Source organism: Oncorhynchus nerka, linkage group LG13, assembly GCF_034236695.1.
Source record: "Oncorhynchus nerka isolate Pitt River linkage group LG13, Oner_Uvic_2.0, whole genome shotgun sequence".
NCBI lineage: Eukaryota > Metazoa > Chordata > Actinopteri > Salmoniformes > Salmonidae > Oncorhynchus > Oncorhynchus nerka.
This window is the reverse complement of record NC_088408.1, coordinates 66,789,537-66,801,786: the sequence shown is the minus strand read 5'-3', so window position 1 is coordinate 66,801,786 and position 12,250 is coordinate 66,789,537. Positions and strand designations below refer to the sequence as shown.

Genomic DNA, 12,250 nt, shown 5'->3' with positions numbered 1-12,250 from the left:
GTTGGGGCGTGATAGTGACTAGAGTGGGTCATCTAGGTGATTAATGGTTTATGTTGGCCTGGTATGGTTCCCCATCAGAGACAGCTGTTTATCATTGTCTCTGATTGGGGATCATATTTAGGTAGCCATTTCCTCATTGTGCTTGGTGGGATCTTGTCTACAGTTAGTTGCCTGTGTGCACGCCAGTAGCGTCACGTTTAATTTGTGCTTTATTGTTTTGTTCGGTGAGTTTCGATTTATTGAAATATCTGGAACTCTACGCACGCTGCGCCTTGTACCAATCATTATGACGATCGTGACACTGAGAGTACCCTGTTGGGGTTAAACAGCACTTAGATCCTTAGATTTACGAAATGTCTTGGTCTTGACCTATACTGTATCATTCCTTAATGATTTCCTATGCCCGGAGTCTTGTGGAACTTACTCCTGAGTTAGTGTGGATCACAGATGTACTTCCTTAGTCCGTTGGAAAACGTACAAGCTTCGATGTAACGTTGATAGGTTAATAAAGAGTATTTGCTCTCCCATCAGAGAAGCTGAGTTTAGTGTGTATTCTGTAGACAAAAGTCAAATGTAATAAGGAGGTGGGAATGCATGTTGTCTGGTCTCCATGAGGCTTTCAATCTTCACATTCTTATAATCAATGTCAGTTATGTGTCAGTTCACCCAAATGTCAATGAGCTAATGATTGTTTATGCTCTACATAAGAGCATATCTTTTATGTTGCAGATTAAATCCGCTGCTACTTTTCCAGTGTAAAAAGCATCTGCCCCTTGGTTTGCAATGATCTCCAATGTGTCAGCAAATGTTTAAAACTTCAGTGTTTCCAACCTTCAGCAGGATTCCATCCTTATCTATAAACAACTGACTAGAGAACAGGTCAAATGTCATTTTCTTGCAATGTGATGACAGAATGATGGCTTGACAGTTGCTCTCTTGAAATACTTTTAAACAAAATATCAGCTTGTTTTACGACTTTTTAATGAACAATGTAAACACTGTATAGCCCCAAAACATGGTTCAAACTATAATGCTGATATCATGAATGGTCAGTCCTTATATCCATAGCCATGAATTTCAGAGTGGTACTATTTCTCCAGTCCCATCCCTCAGCTGTTTACCAAATCAGTGGGAGGATGGCCGCTTTGTTACTGTTTGAATTGCAGATTGCCGGTTTAAGGTCCGGGTGTTTCTTACCATAATGGTAGGGTGGGTCTAATCCCTGTTGATCAGTGGGATAAAGCAGCCCAGGACAGCAGACTTCTCTCTCTCTCTATCCACAACGGTCTTCGGTCACGCCATCTATCTATCTCCATATCGCTGAGATTCTTATGATTTACTGATTGTAGCTTAGTTTATGTTTGTCCAGTTTCATACGCACCATAATGGTAGGGTCTCATCCCTGTTGATCAGTGGGATGAAGTGGCTCAGGACCTGGGGTACATGGAAACCCTCTCTGGCCAGCTTGATGGTGGTATGGAAGAAGCTGGCTGATATCCACTGATATGTATAAAAGGGATATACCTGCAAGAAAGTGGTAAATATTTTTTTTTGACCATTGATTGAAAACAATGACAGTAAGGTACTTAATTGTTACCCTTGAGAGAACTTTTTTTTAAATGACTGCATTGGACCGTTAAGCCTATCAGGAGTGGATTTCTTTAGGGATTTTGCCAAGCCATTCAATTTTGACTAGTATAGTCATTTCTCATATTTTCTGTGGAAGTTTGCCCTATTATGTTTACAAATGAAGATGATGTTGGTTTATAGTCTGTATAACAAACTGATTAGTGGTATTAATAACAAAGCAAACTGACAGCACATCACAACATCCTGTTTGAAGGTCCATGGGACCCTTGGCCATTTGTCCAGTTTAGTGCATTTATAATCCCATTTTATTGAAAAGGGGAGAAGTCAAAAGGAAGCCGCAAAACCATCTGCCTCTTGCAGTGAGAGGAGAACCAGAAGCAGGCTGACATTAGCAGACAGCTTGTCAGAACGGAGGCAGGAGTTTGGGGTCTGGAGAGGAAATGTCATTTATGGAAATCAATCCTATATATGACTGTAGTGGCTCTAAATGTCATCATTAAATAATGATTTTAAACCAAGGATTGAAAACCCTTGCCTATAAACCAGCATAGTGTGTTTGTCACTTGACATACTGCCTTAATCAGTAAGATATAGCTGCCCCAGGATTACTGCAGTTCCACAGAATTCCCACCACGATGCCAACATGAAGGAAAACTTGAGTAACTAGAAAAACAACTCACACTGCGAAAGAAAGGACATGCTTGTCAGCAACAGAAACAAGTCAAGTCATGTTCATGTTTAGTCATTTTCCCTCCAAATACCTGTCATCAGTTGAAAGATCTGTGGGCATCCACTCAGTAGATCAGGATTAAACTCCTGAGGGACGGACCGTGCCTTTGAAATAAACAAAGGTACATGGCATGAAAAGTGTTTATCCCCCACTGAAATTTCAATAGTTGGATGTCTGTGTGGTATCTTGTAGTAGGGGGATGAAGTGTCCTTACCACCTCTGTCCATCACCGTGAATATGGACCCCTGCCAATGCCCATACTCTGTGGGTTGATGACAGAGGTGCACAGTAACGCAGCAATGGCTCCATCTACTGCCGATCCTCCTCTCTGCAGGATGTCTCCTGATGGGAGTTTACATGTAGTGAGCCTGGCTATCTGTCTGTCTGTGTCCAGTATAGTCCACCAAAATAACGCAATTGCCAACAAAGAGCTCAACATCTACTGTAGATGAACAATAACAAGCTACAGCACCACCCCACCCCCACATACCTCAGGGTGAGGTATTTTATGAATTTCCATGTTGGCTCTAAGCCTGGAAATGCCCTCGTCCAGGGCAAAGGATCCCAATTTCAAACTGTCAAAAAAAGTGTTTACATTTTTTTTAAGAAACTGGCAAAAATGTATATTAACTGAAATTTTTTCGTATGTAGTTTCCTGCAATAGCCCTCTTTGACTTCAAGTAATATTTCTCTAAAAACGTTGATTCCTAAAACATGTCTCCGTCAGATTTGTCTAAAATCCTAAATTAATCAGGAATGAGCAGGGTCAGCTCTACCATAAGGACCCCTTATTCATGTCCTCATTACATGTAGTGCAACAGGACCATTCATAGTCTATACAGTTCTCTACTTTTGATAGATTTAAACAAACAGTTGTCTATCAACAATGACAAGCCACCGGGTCTGACAATCTGGATGGAAAATTACTGAGGATAATAGCTGTCGTGTCTTTGGCTATGCCGGATTAAGTGATATGACATGCTATTCTATAAAATAATTTCTTATTAATAGAGCTGTTATCTTCCGGATAAACTCTTAAAGACCTAGTAATATTTTACATAAATATCAGTCAATATTAATCGTCACCTTAATTCAGTCTCATCAGAAAGTTGTAAATTCTTCACGAACCCTGGCTAACAAGTTGAATCAGCAATACAATATTGGGTTTAATTATTTATTTACGAAATACCTAACTTAATCACACAGAATTACACATACACATAATTAATCATAACTTGATTACAAATTACGTCATAAAGGAAAACGTCCCTAGTGGGCGGAACAGATATGACAGCTTGTTACACAAAAGAAAAGGGCTGGGTTTGAGTGAAAGAGTGGGAAGACTGAGGAACAAAGGGCGAAGCTGTGCTATCGGAAATACAGTATCTTATGCATTCTAAATTACCGCCCATTTGGAAAAGGAAAATGCAATAAATATTTACTCTGAGCTGCGCTTCAGTAGGTTGGTGGTAGATGGAAGGCCGTGTTGCCAAACCGAGTCCTTTGAAGAATGTCTCTGGTGGTCAATTAGATACGTTGTAGTAACGTCGTTGTGTGATAGACAGGATACTCTGTCTGTTCCTTCCTAACTCTCGTTTGCAGCTGCTGTTGCTAACTCAACGCTAGGAGGTATCACTTCTGTAGTGAATAAGAGCTCAAAGTTCATACCATTCGCAACCAGAGCTCACGCTGATGTTGGCTTCGTTCTGTAGTTATTATCTGCACCATTCTGACATCGGACCGTCGTCCTCACATCCTCAGAACAGGAGGTTATATTGTCGTCAAGGCTTTATATAGGAAGGGAGAGGAGGGCGTGTTTGAAAAGTTTTATAGCCCATGTCACTTCACAGGGGCGGGCCACTGATTGAGCAGAGCACTATAACCTTATGAAAACCCAAATCTCACATTTTAGAAGCTAAAATCCCATTTCATCCCATCACGAATAATTTCATATTCAAACATTTAAATTGAACAACAATTCCATGTGAATCCGATAACTCTGCTGTCTAGACTTTCCACTGTAGAGTTTGTCATCTTATCATTGATGAGAATGTCTCAGATGACAACCGAACTGACATCATATTCATTAATGTTGTTGAATTGGTCGCATTACCAGAATACAGTTAATTTCCCCCCACCTTCTGATGTTCCCAGAATCTCTATGTTAACCAAGGGGTTTGCAAATTTAACATCAGTAGGGTAGAGTGAGGAACAAGGGGGGAAGAGGTATTTATGACTGTCATAAACCTACCCCCAGGCCAACGTCATGACATAGCGGACGATATTGCCTCTCCTATTTGCCACATCTTCAATTTAAGCCTACTAGAAGTGTGTGCCCTCAGGCCTGGAGGGAAGCTAAAGTCATTCCTCTACCCAAGAATAGTAAAGCCCCCTTTACTGGCTCAAATAGCCGACCAATCAGCTACCATCAGTTACCAACCCTTAGTAAACTTCTGGAAAAAATTGTGTTTGACCAGATACAATGCTATTTCACAGTAAACAAATTGACAACACACTTTCAGTACTCTTATAGGAAAGGACACTAAACAAGCACAGTACTTACACAATTGGCTGATGATTGGCTGAGAGAAATATGATCACATGATTGTGGTAGGTGTCTTGTTAGACTTCAGTGTAGCTTTTGACATTATCGATCACAGTCTGCTGCTGGAAAAAGGTATGTGTTATGGCTTTACACCCCCTGCTATAATGTGGATAAAGAGTTACTTGTCAAACAGACAGTAGCGGATTTAGATATGGGTGACATGGGCAGCCTCCTAGGCATCTTGCCGGGGGCAGCACGGGGTGCCCGCACCAAAAAAAATGCAATGGTGACATCGGAACGGTTTTCTATCGCTCATTTTCACGTCACGTCAATTAAGCTTGTCGGAGTGGACGCCCTGATCCTAGTTTGTGAGCTAGGCAGGCTACTTCCTGGGAAGGTCTCCCACTCAGCAGTATGAGATGGGGCGGGGGTAGGTTGACCTCAGGTCTCCCTACTTGAAGTCCAAGGTAGGGGGAGCGGGGGAATCTAACAAATAGTACACCTCTAACTTTGTACAGTACTAATGCAATTAGTAAAATCAGTCACACTGAAATGCTACCAAATAAACCACAATTCATTCATAATACTGTGAGTATATTGTTTCACAGACATATTGTGTTTTTTTCTGGTTTGTGCGAAATCATTAAGAATAATATAAAACCAGCCTGCACACCACCAAGGTGAATTGGTTTAGTCTTGACTCTTGGTTGACAGTGTTGGGGGATGGGTAATATATTGATGCCAAATCAACACAAAACAAAGGTCTAAGCCATCAGGTTTCCAGTTTAGGAAAAAGAGGAAAGAAGAAGAGGAGAAACGCGCAAAACATAAAGATATGCATCTATGTCATCTCTTTATGAGTATAATATTATGCATGTAATGAAATAGGCTAGTATAACACTTATGTTTGTTAGCCAATGTTGCTATGTTGCTTGCTATGCTATTACACATAGGGAAACAATATTCCGTTTTCTGACCAACTAGCTTACATAACAATGGATATAATTTCACACAGTTTCGTCATGATAATGTGTGTAACCTGCAGCAAAATGATTACAACCTAACTAGCACATTATTGATTTAGTTAACTTTCATTGAGGTGACATCATAAAGGTTTTCTGTGATTGTATTGACTAGGTCCTGAGCTCATTAAGGGGAATTTCCAATGATGTAGGCTAACTTAAAATACGTCTATATTATGCTGATATTTTGTATCTTTTGTGATATATTGAGTCTTTAAGGGTGTCTTATGCCTAGAATTAGCCAAGGAGGTTGTATGGTTCATTTGGTTCCTATTCTGAAAGTGTGATCAATTGTGCATAATGACATTAATATTTAATTGTGCAACAAATGTATTTAGGGTGTCAGACTCATATACTGTATTTCAATGCAAATTCAGGGGCACTTCTGAAATATTTTGGAGCACCCTCTGGCATTGGCCAGGATGAGGAGCCATCTACCTCCTCAGCCTCACAGGCCTCTTCAGAAATTGTCTTGGGGTCTCAGGATGAGGAGCCATCCACCTCCTCAGCCACACAGGTGTCTTCACAAATGTTGTCTGAGCCTGAGGATGAGGATGAAGACCCATTTGCTTCCACCTCCCCAGCAGGATTCTTCATGTGTGTTTGTGCACATGCACACGTGTGTGTTGGTGTGTGGGTTCACGCACATGTGTTTGTGTGCATCCCTGCATTACATAAACAAAACAAATAATTTCCCTTTTTCAAAGTTTTAAGTTTCCACATTGTAGGTAACCATGATTTTATTATCACTGGGTATGTATGTGGGTTGTTCCACCTCTATAAATTCTGTGAGTAATGTGTGTAAACTAATGCCCATCTGCTCTCCATTAGAAATGCTTGTAGTGGCATCCCCACCAAATCCTGCTGCTGAGGATGAACCACTGTCTACGGACCCTGCTGACTGGCCTTCCTTTCTGACTGACAGAATTCGGACACTAGTTTGCAGAAGAACAAGTGAGGTACCACCTAAATTTGTTTTCCCAAGGAATGAGACTGATGGAAGACGTTGCCACCACCAGTATTTCAGGAAGACCTTAGTGAGTGGTGAAAAAAATACCTAGAAGTTGATTGGTGTATTCTGAAAGAAACAACAGCTTCTTCTGCTTCTGCTGCAAACTATTTTCTTAGAATAAAATTAATTTAGCAAACTCACGACTGACGACTAGAAATATGCAAGTTCTTTGCTGACTTCACACGACAGTAGTCCAGAACACCAAAACTGCATGAAAACATGGAATGAACTGGCAATGAGGATCAAAAAGGGGGAAACAATTGATAAGCATGAGATGGCACTTATGGAGGCTGAGAGGATAAGATGGAGAGAGGTGTTGCCACGTCTGACTGCTATTGTGCAGTCTCTGGCAATTAGAAATCTGACACTAAGGGGACACACAGAAACACTGTACTCTCCATCAAATGGAAATGTCCTCAAAGAGGTTGAACTGATGGCACAATTTGATCCAGTCATGAAAGAGCACTGTCACGTCCTGACCTTAGTTCCTTTTTTATGTCTCTATTTTGGTTTGGTCAGGGCGTGAGTTGGGGTGGGAATTCTATGTTTTTCATTCTGTTTTGTTCTGTGTGTTGTATTTCTATGTCTTTGGCCTGGTATGGATCCCAATCAGAGGCAGCTGTCAATCGTTGTTTCTGATTGAGAACCATACATAGGTAGCCTGTTCCCACCTGTGTTTGTGGGTAGTTGCTTTCTGTTTTGTGTTTTTCACCTTACAGGGCTGTTTCGTGTCATTCACGCTGTTGTTTCGTGTCATTCAGTGTTCAGTTTATTTAATTAAATTTAATATGAACACTTACCACGCTGCGTGTTGGTCTGATGATTCCTATTCCTCATCATCAGACGAAGAGGAGAGCCGTTACAAGCACCTTTAAACGTGTCCAAAAAGGGACCTCGAGTCACACCACCAGCTACCTTGGCCACCCAATACAGAATGAAGTCATTAATTATTTATTTTTTCAAGCTGGCAAAGTTTTTCTCTATCATTCTAGATTGCACCTCAGATGTCACTGACAGTTGTCTGTTGTGACTAGAATTGTGTCACTGAAGGAGGAGCCCCACATAAAGGAACATTTTATGGGGGTTTTGGAGGCAGAGGAGTCCACAGACCAACATTTGGCATCCCTGATTCTCAAAAGATAAGAGGAGCTAAAAATTCCTTTTGAGGACTGCAGAGGACAGTCTTATGATAATGGGGCTAACATGAGAGGCAAAAACAAAGGTGTCCAAGCCAGACCCCTGGAAATGAATCCAAGAGCTCTATTTGTGCCATGTGAGGCTCACACATTGAACCTGTTTGTGGCTGATGCTGCTAAAAGTTCTGTTAATGTTACAGGTTACTTTGGCATCGTACACAAACTGTACACCTTATTCTCAGACTCCACACAGCGATGGGCCATCTTGAAAAAAACATGTGGATGTGGACTGAGACAAGGTGGGAGAATAAAGTTAAGAGCATCGAGCCATTGAGGTATCATGCCACAGTGGTGAGAGAGGCACTGATTGAGGTGAGGGATCAAACCAAAGACACTGTTATAAAGATTGAGGCCCATTCCTTGTCAGAGGAGGTGGGATCATACCGCTTCATCATCTGTACAGTGGTTTGGTATGGCATCTTGAGCCAGATCCAACATGTGAGCAAGCTGATGCAGTCTCCCAGAATGCATGTGGATGTTGCAGTCAGTCTTCTCAGAAAGACAGAGAGAGGTCTCAGCAACTACAGGGCAACAGGCTTTATGACTGCACAAACGTCAGCCAAGAATATACGCGAGGGTATGAATGTAGAGGCAATCTACAGTACAACAACAAAAAGGCTGAGGTCTACAAAGCGGCACTTTTCATATGAATAATTTGTAATTTGATGAGCCTTTGAGTGATGCCCTGAAGAACCTGGAGGTGACATTTTTCAATGTCGTTGCTGATGCTGCAACCTCAGCCCTTCAGGAAAGATTTTCCACATTGGAAAATGTGGGAGAGAAGTTTGGAGTGCTGTCAACCTTCCAAAGTCTCTCAAATGAGGAGCTGACAGAACAATGGAGACCCTTAATATGACACTGCACTATAAAGAACACGCAGACTTGAATGGCAGAGAACTTGCACAGGAACTGAAGAACTTGCCTGACTTGCCATCGAAGACCATGTCCCTGTTTAAGCTGCTGATATTTATACATGAAAGGGAGTGCTCAGAAATGTATCCAAATTTGTGACCCACTCTCAGAAGTTGTCTTACTCTTCCAGTGACCGTAGCTGAAGCAGAGAGGAGTTTTTTAAAGCTGAAGCTCATCAAATCCTACTTCCACCATGTCACAGGAATGCATTCGTGGCCTTGCTATCATCAGTATTAACCATGCAATTGCTGGGCAGATTTCTTATGATGATGTAATTGATAACTTTGCATCAAGGAAGGCCAGAAAGGTCAGGGCTTAGATGGAAGTTGTGCAATTTAGTTTGTGTCTTTCTTGTTTGAAGTGCAATAGTGTAATAATCAGGGTCTCTTCTTTATAAGTGTGTTATTCTATTTGTGTATTTGTGTGATATAGGATTTGTGCAATTTAGTTTTATTTGTGTGTTTTTGTTAGCAATAGGATAATAGTGTAATAATTTGATTCTTTTTTATTTATTTTATTTATATACTACAATTTGTTTCACTTTGTCTTTGTGACCTCTTTTTGGGTCTTATTTTTGTATAGATTTGTATATTGATATAGTTTTTTGGTGTGATTAATTATTTGTGTTGTTACAAATGTCTGAATAAAAATGACAGCTAGTGCAGAATGATCCCCCACCCCCTTCACCCCCCCCCCCCCCCCCCCAAGCGACTTACAGCTGTAATCGCAGCAAAAGGTGGCGCTAAAATTATTAACTTAAGGGGGCTGAATAATTTTGCACGCCCAATTTTTCAGTTTTTGATTTGTTAAAAAAGTTTGAAATATCCAATAAATGTCGTTCCACTTTATGATTGTGTCCCACTTGTTGTTGATTCTTCACAAAAAAATACAGTTTTATATCTTTATGTTTGAAGCCTGAAATGTGGCAAAAGGTCGCAAAGTTCAAGGGGGCCGAATACTTTCGCAAGGCACTGTATGTGCTTGTGGAGTGGAGCAAACTATGCACCACATTCTTGAAGTCCCAGTGGAGACCTACTCACCCTCAACACAGCAGGACTGGAAGCAACCGCTTGGTTCAGGGATTTTGTATTTGCGAAATAAATAAATAACATCTGTCTCAACGATGTGAATCGTGTAATACGAAGCACCATTAGGGTATAATTAACTTAATCTGATAGCTTCAAGGCCAACTGTAGATTTATAGCGGTGTTTCTTCCTCTTTCTGGTTTTTGTTCTCTCAGGTTACGACCTGTTTTGCCTGTCCTGACCCTGAGCCTGCTTGCTGTCTATTAACAGGATTATGAACCCCTGCCTGTCCCCGACCTGCCTTTTGCCTGCCCCTGTATATTCAATAAATCTCTGAGATTTGAACCATTGCATCACTTGTCTGCAGCTGGGTCTCATCCTGATAGTACAAACTGGCCATGACTGACCCTGCAGACTCGGACCAGCTCTGCAACACTGTCTCCTCACAAGGAGCCATCATTGGAAGACACAAGGAGTTACTACATAACCTTATGGAAGGATTCCACACCTTGGCGGAACACCATGACCATGCCATCAGTGCATTGTTGGAACTATTCCGCGGACTATCTATTAGGCAGCCAGCCACAACAGAAACCTCCTAGACTCTCAGTAACCCCGCTACCAGTGTTGCTTCTCCCCAACCTGGCTTCCCGAGGATCCCAATTACCTCCTCCGGAGCGCTACGCTGGGGATCCCAGAACCTGCCGCCGGGCATTTCTCTTCCAGTGCTCCCTCATTTTCGAGATGCAGCCCTCTTTGTTTCTGTCGGACCGTTCAAAGATAGCATATCTTACAAAGCTGATGTTCGGAGGGGCACTCGCCTGGGCAACAATGGTGTGGGAGAAACAATCCACCCTTTGCCTTAATCTGGAGGATTTTGTGGCGGAAGTAAGGAAGGTGTTCGATTCTCCATTGTCTGGGAGAGAGGCGGCTCGGAAGCTACTTCAACTGCATCAAGACTCCCGTAGTGTTGCGCATTACGTGGTAGACTCTCGCACTTTAGCCGCCCAGTGGCCCCAACCCACATCCAGAGTGCAGCTGCAACGTTTCCTGGGATTTGATCATTTCTACCTCCACTTCATCTGGGGCTACAGAACCCTGGCTTCCCTCCCTCTCTGCGTTCACGTGGTCCCCGGCTGCTGACTGGGCGTTTTCGGATCTCTAGCATCGGTTCACTACAGCCCCCATCTTAATTCATCCGGACCCGTCCCGTCAGTTCGTGGTCGAGGTCAACACTGTCCTGTCCCAGAGTTCTGCCCAGAACCAAAAGCTGCATCCCTGCGCTTTCCTTCTTTCCTTTCCCATCATCTTAATCCCGCAGAGAGGAACTATGGCGTTGGTAACCGGGAACTTTTTGCTGTCAAAATGGAGCAGGAGGAATGGAGACACTGGCTAGAAGGGGTGGAACATCCATTCCTAGTATGGCCCGACCATAAGAAGCTGGAATATCTCAGCATCGCCAAGTGCCTCAACTCTAGGCAGGCTCATTGGGCTATGTTGTTCACTCGTTTCAATTTCACCATCTTCTACCCCCCTGGGTCCAAGAATGTGAAGCCTGACACCCTTTCTTGCTTGAATAGCTCCGCAGCTACATCATCTGACCCAGAGACCATCCTACCTACCTCCTGTCTAGCAGCAACACTCATCTGAGGCATCGAGGACCTGGTCCGCAAGCCACAGCATTCCCAGCTGGACCCCGGGGGGGGGGGACTCGGGTAACCCGTTGTTCTTCCCGGATTCTGCCCCGTCTCCGGTCTTGGAATGGGCACATTCCTCTAATCCAACCTGCCATCCTGGCTCCCGCCGGACTCTGACCTTCCTCCGACAACGTTTTTGGTGGCCCACTATGGTTTCTCCGCATTTGTCGCCGCATTCGTTGCCGCATGCACAGTGTGTGCTCAGAATAAGACTCCGCGGCATGCTCCGGTCGGCCTCCTTCAACTGCTCCCTGTAACTCATCGCCTCTGGTCCCATCCTGTATATCCCTGGACTTTGTCACTGCTTTCCCTCCGTCTGATGGCAACACCCCAAGGATGGTGGTGGATAGGTTTTCCAAAGCCACCTATTCCCTCCCCCTTCCCAAGTTACCCTCAGCCAAGGAGACGGCCCAACTCATGATACAGCACATCTTCCGAATCCATGGACTTCTGGTCGACATAGTTTCCGATTGTGGTCCTCAGTTCTCGTCTCGATTCTGGAAGGCGTTCTGCACCCTTG

General features: G+C 43.0%; 1 pseudogene; it reads right to left on the bottom strand.

The window, feature by feature from the left end:
* Positions 1–431: 431 nt before the first annotated feature.
* LOC135574797 (glutathione hydrolase 1 proenzyme-like) lies at positions 432–11,992 on the bottom strand (annotated as a pseudogene).
* Positions 11,993–12,250: the final 258 nt, after the last annotated feature.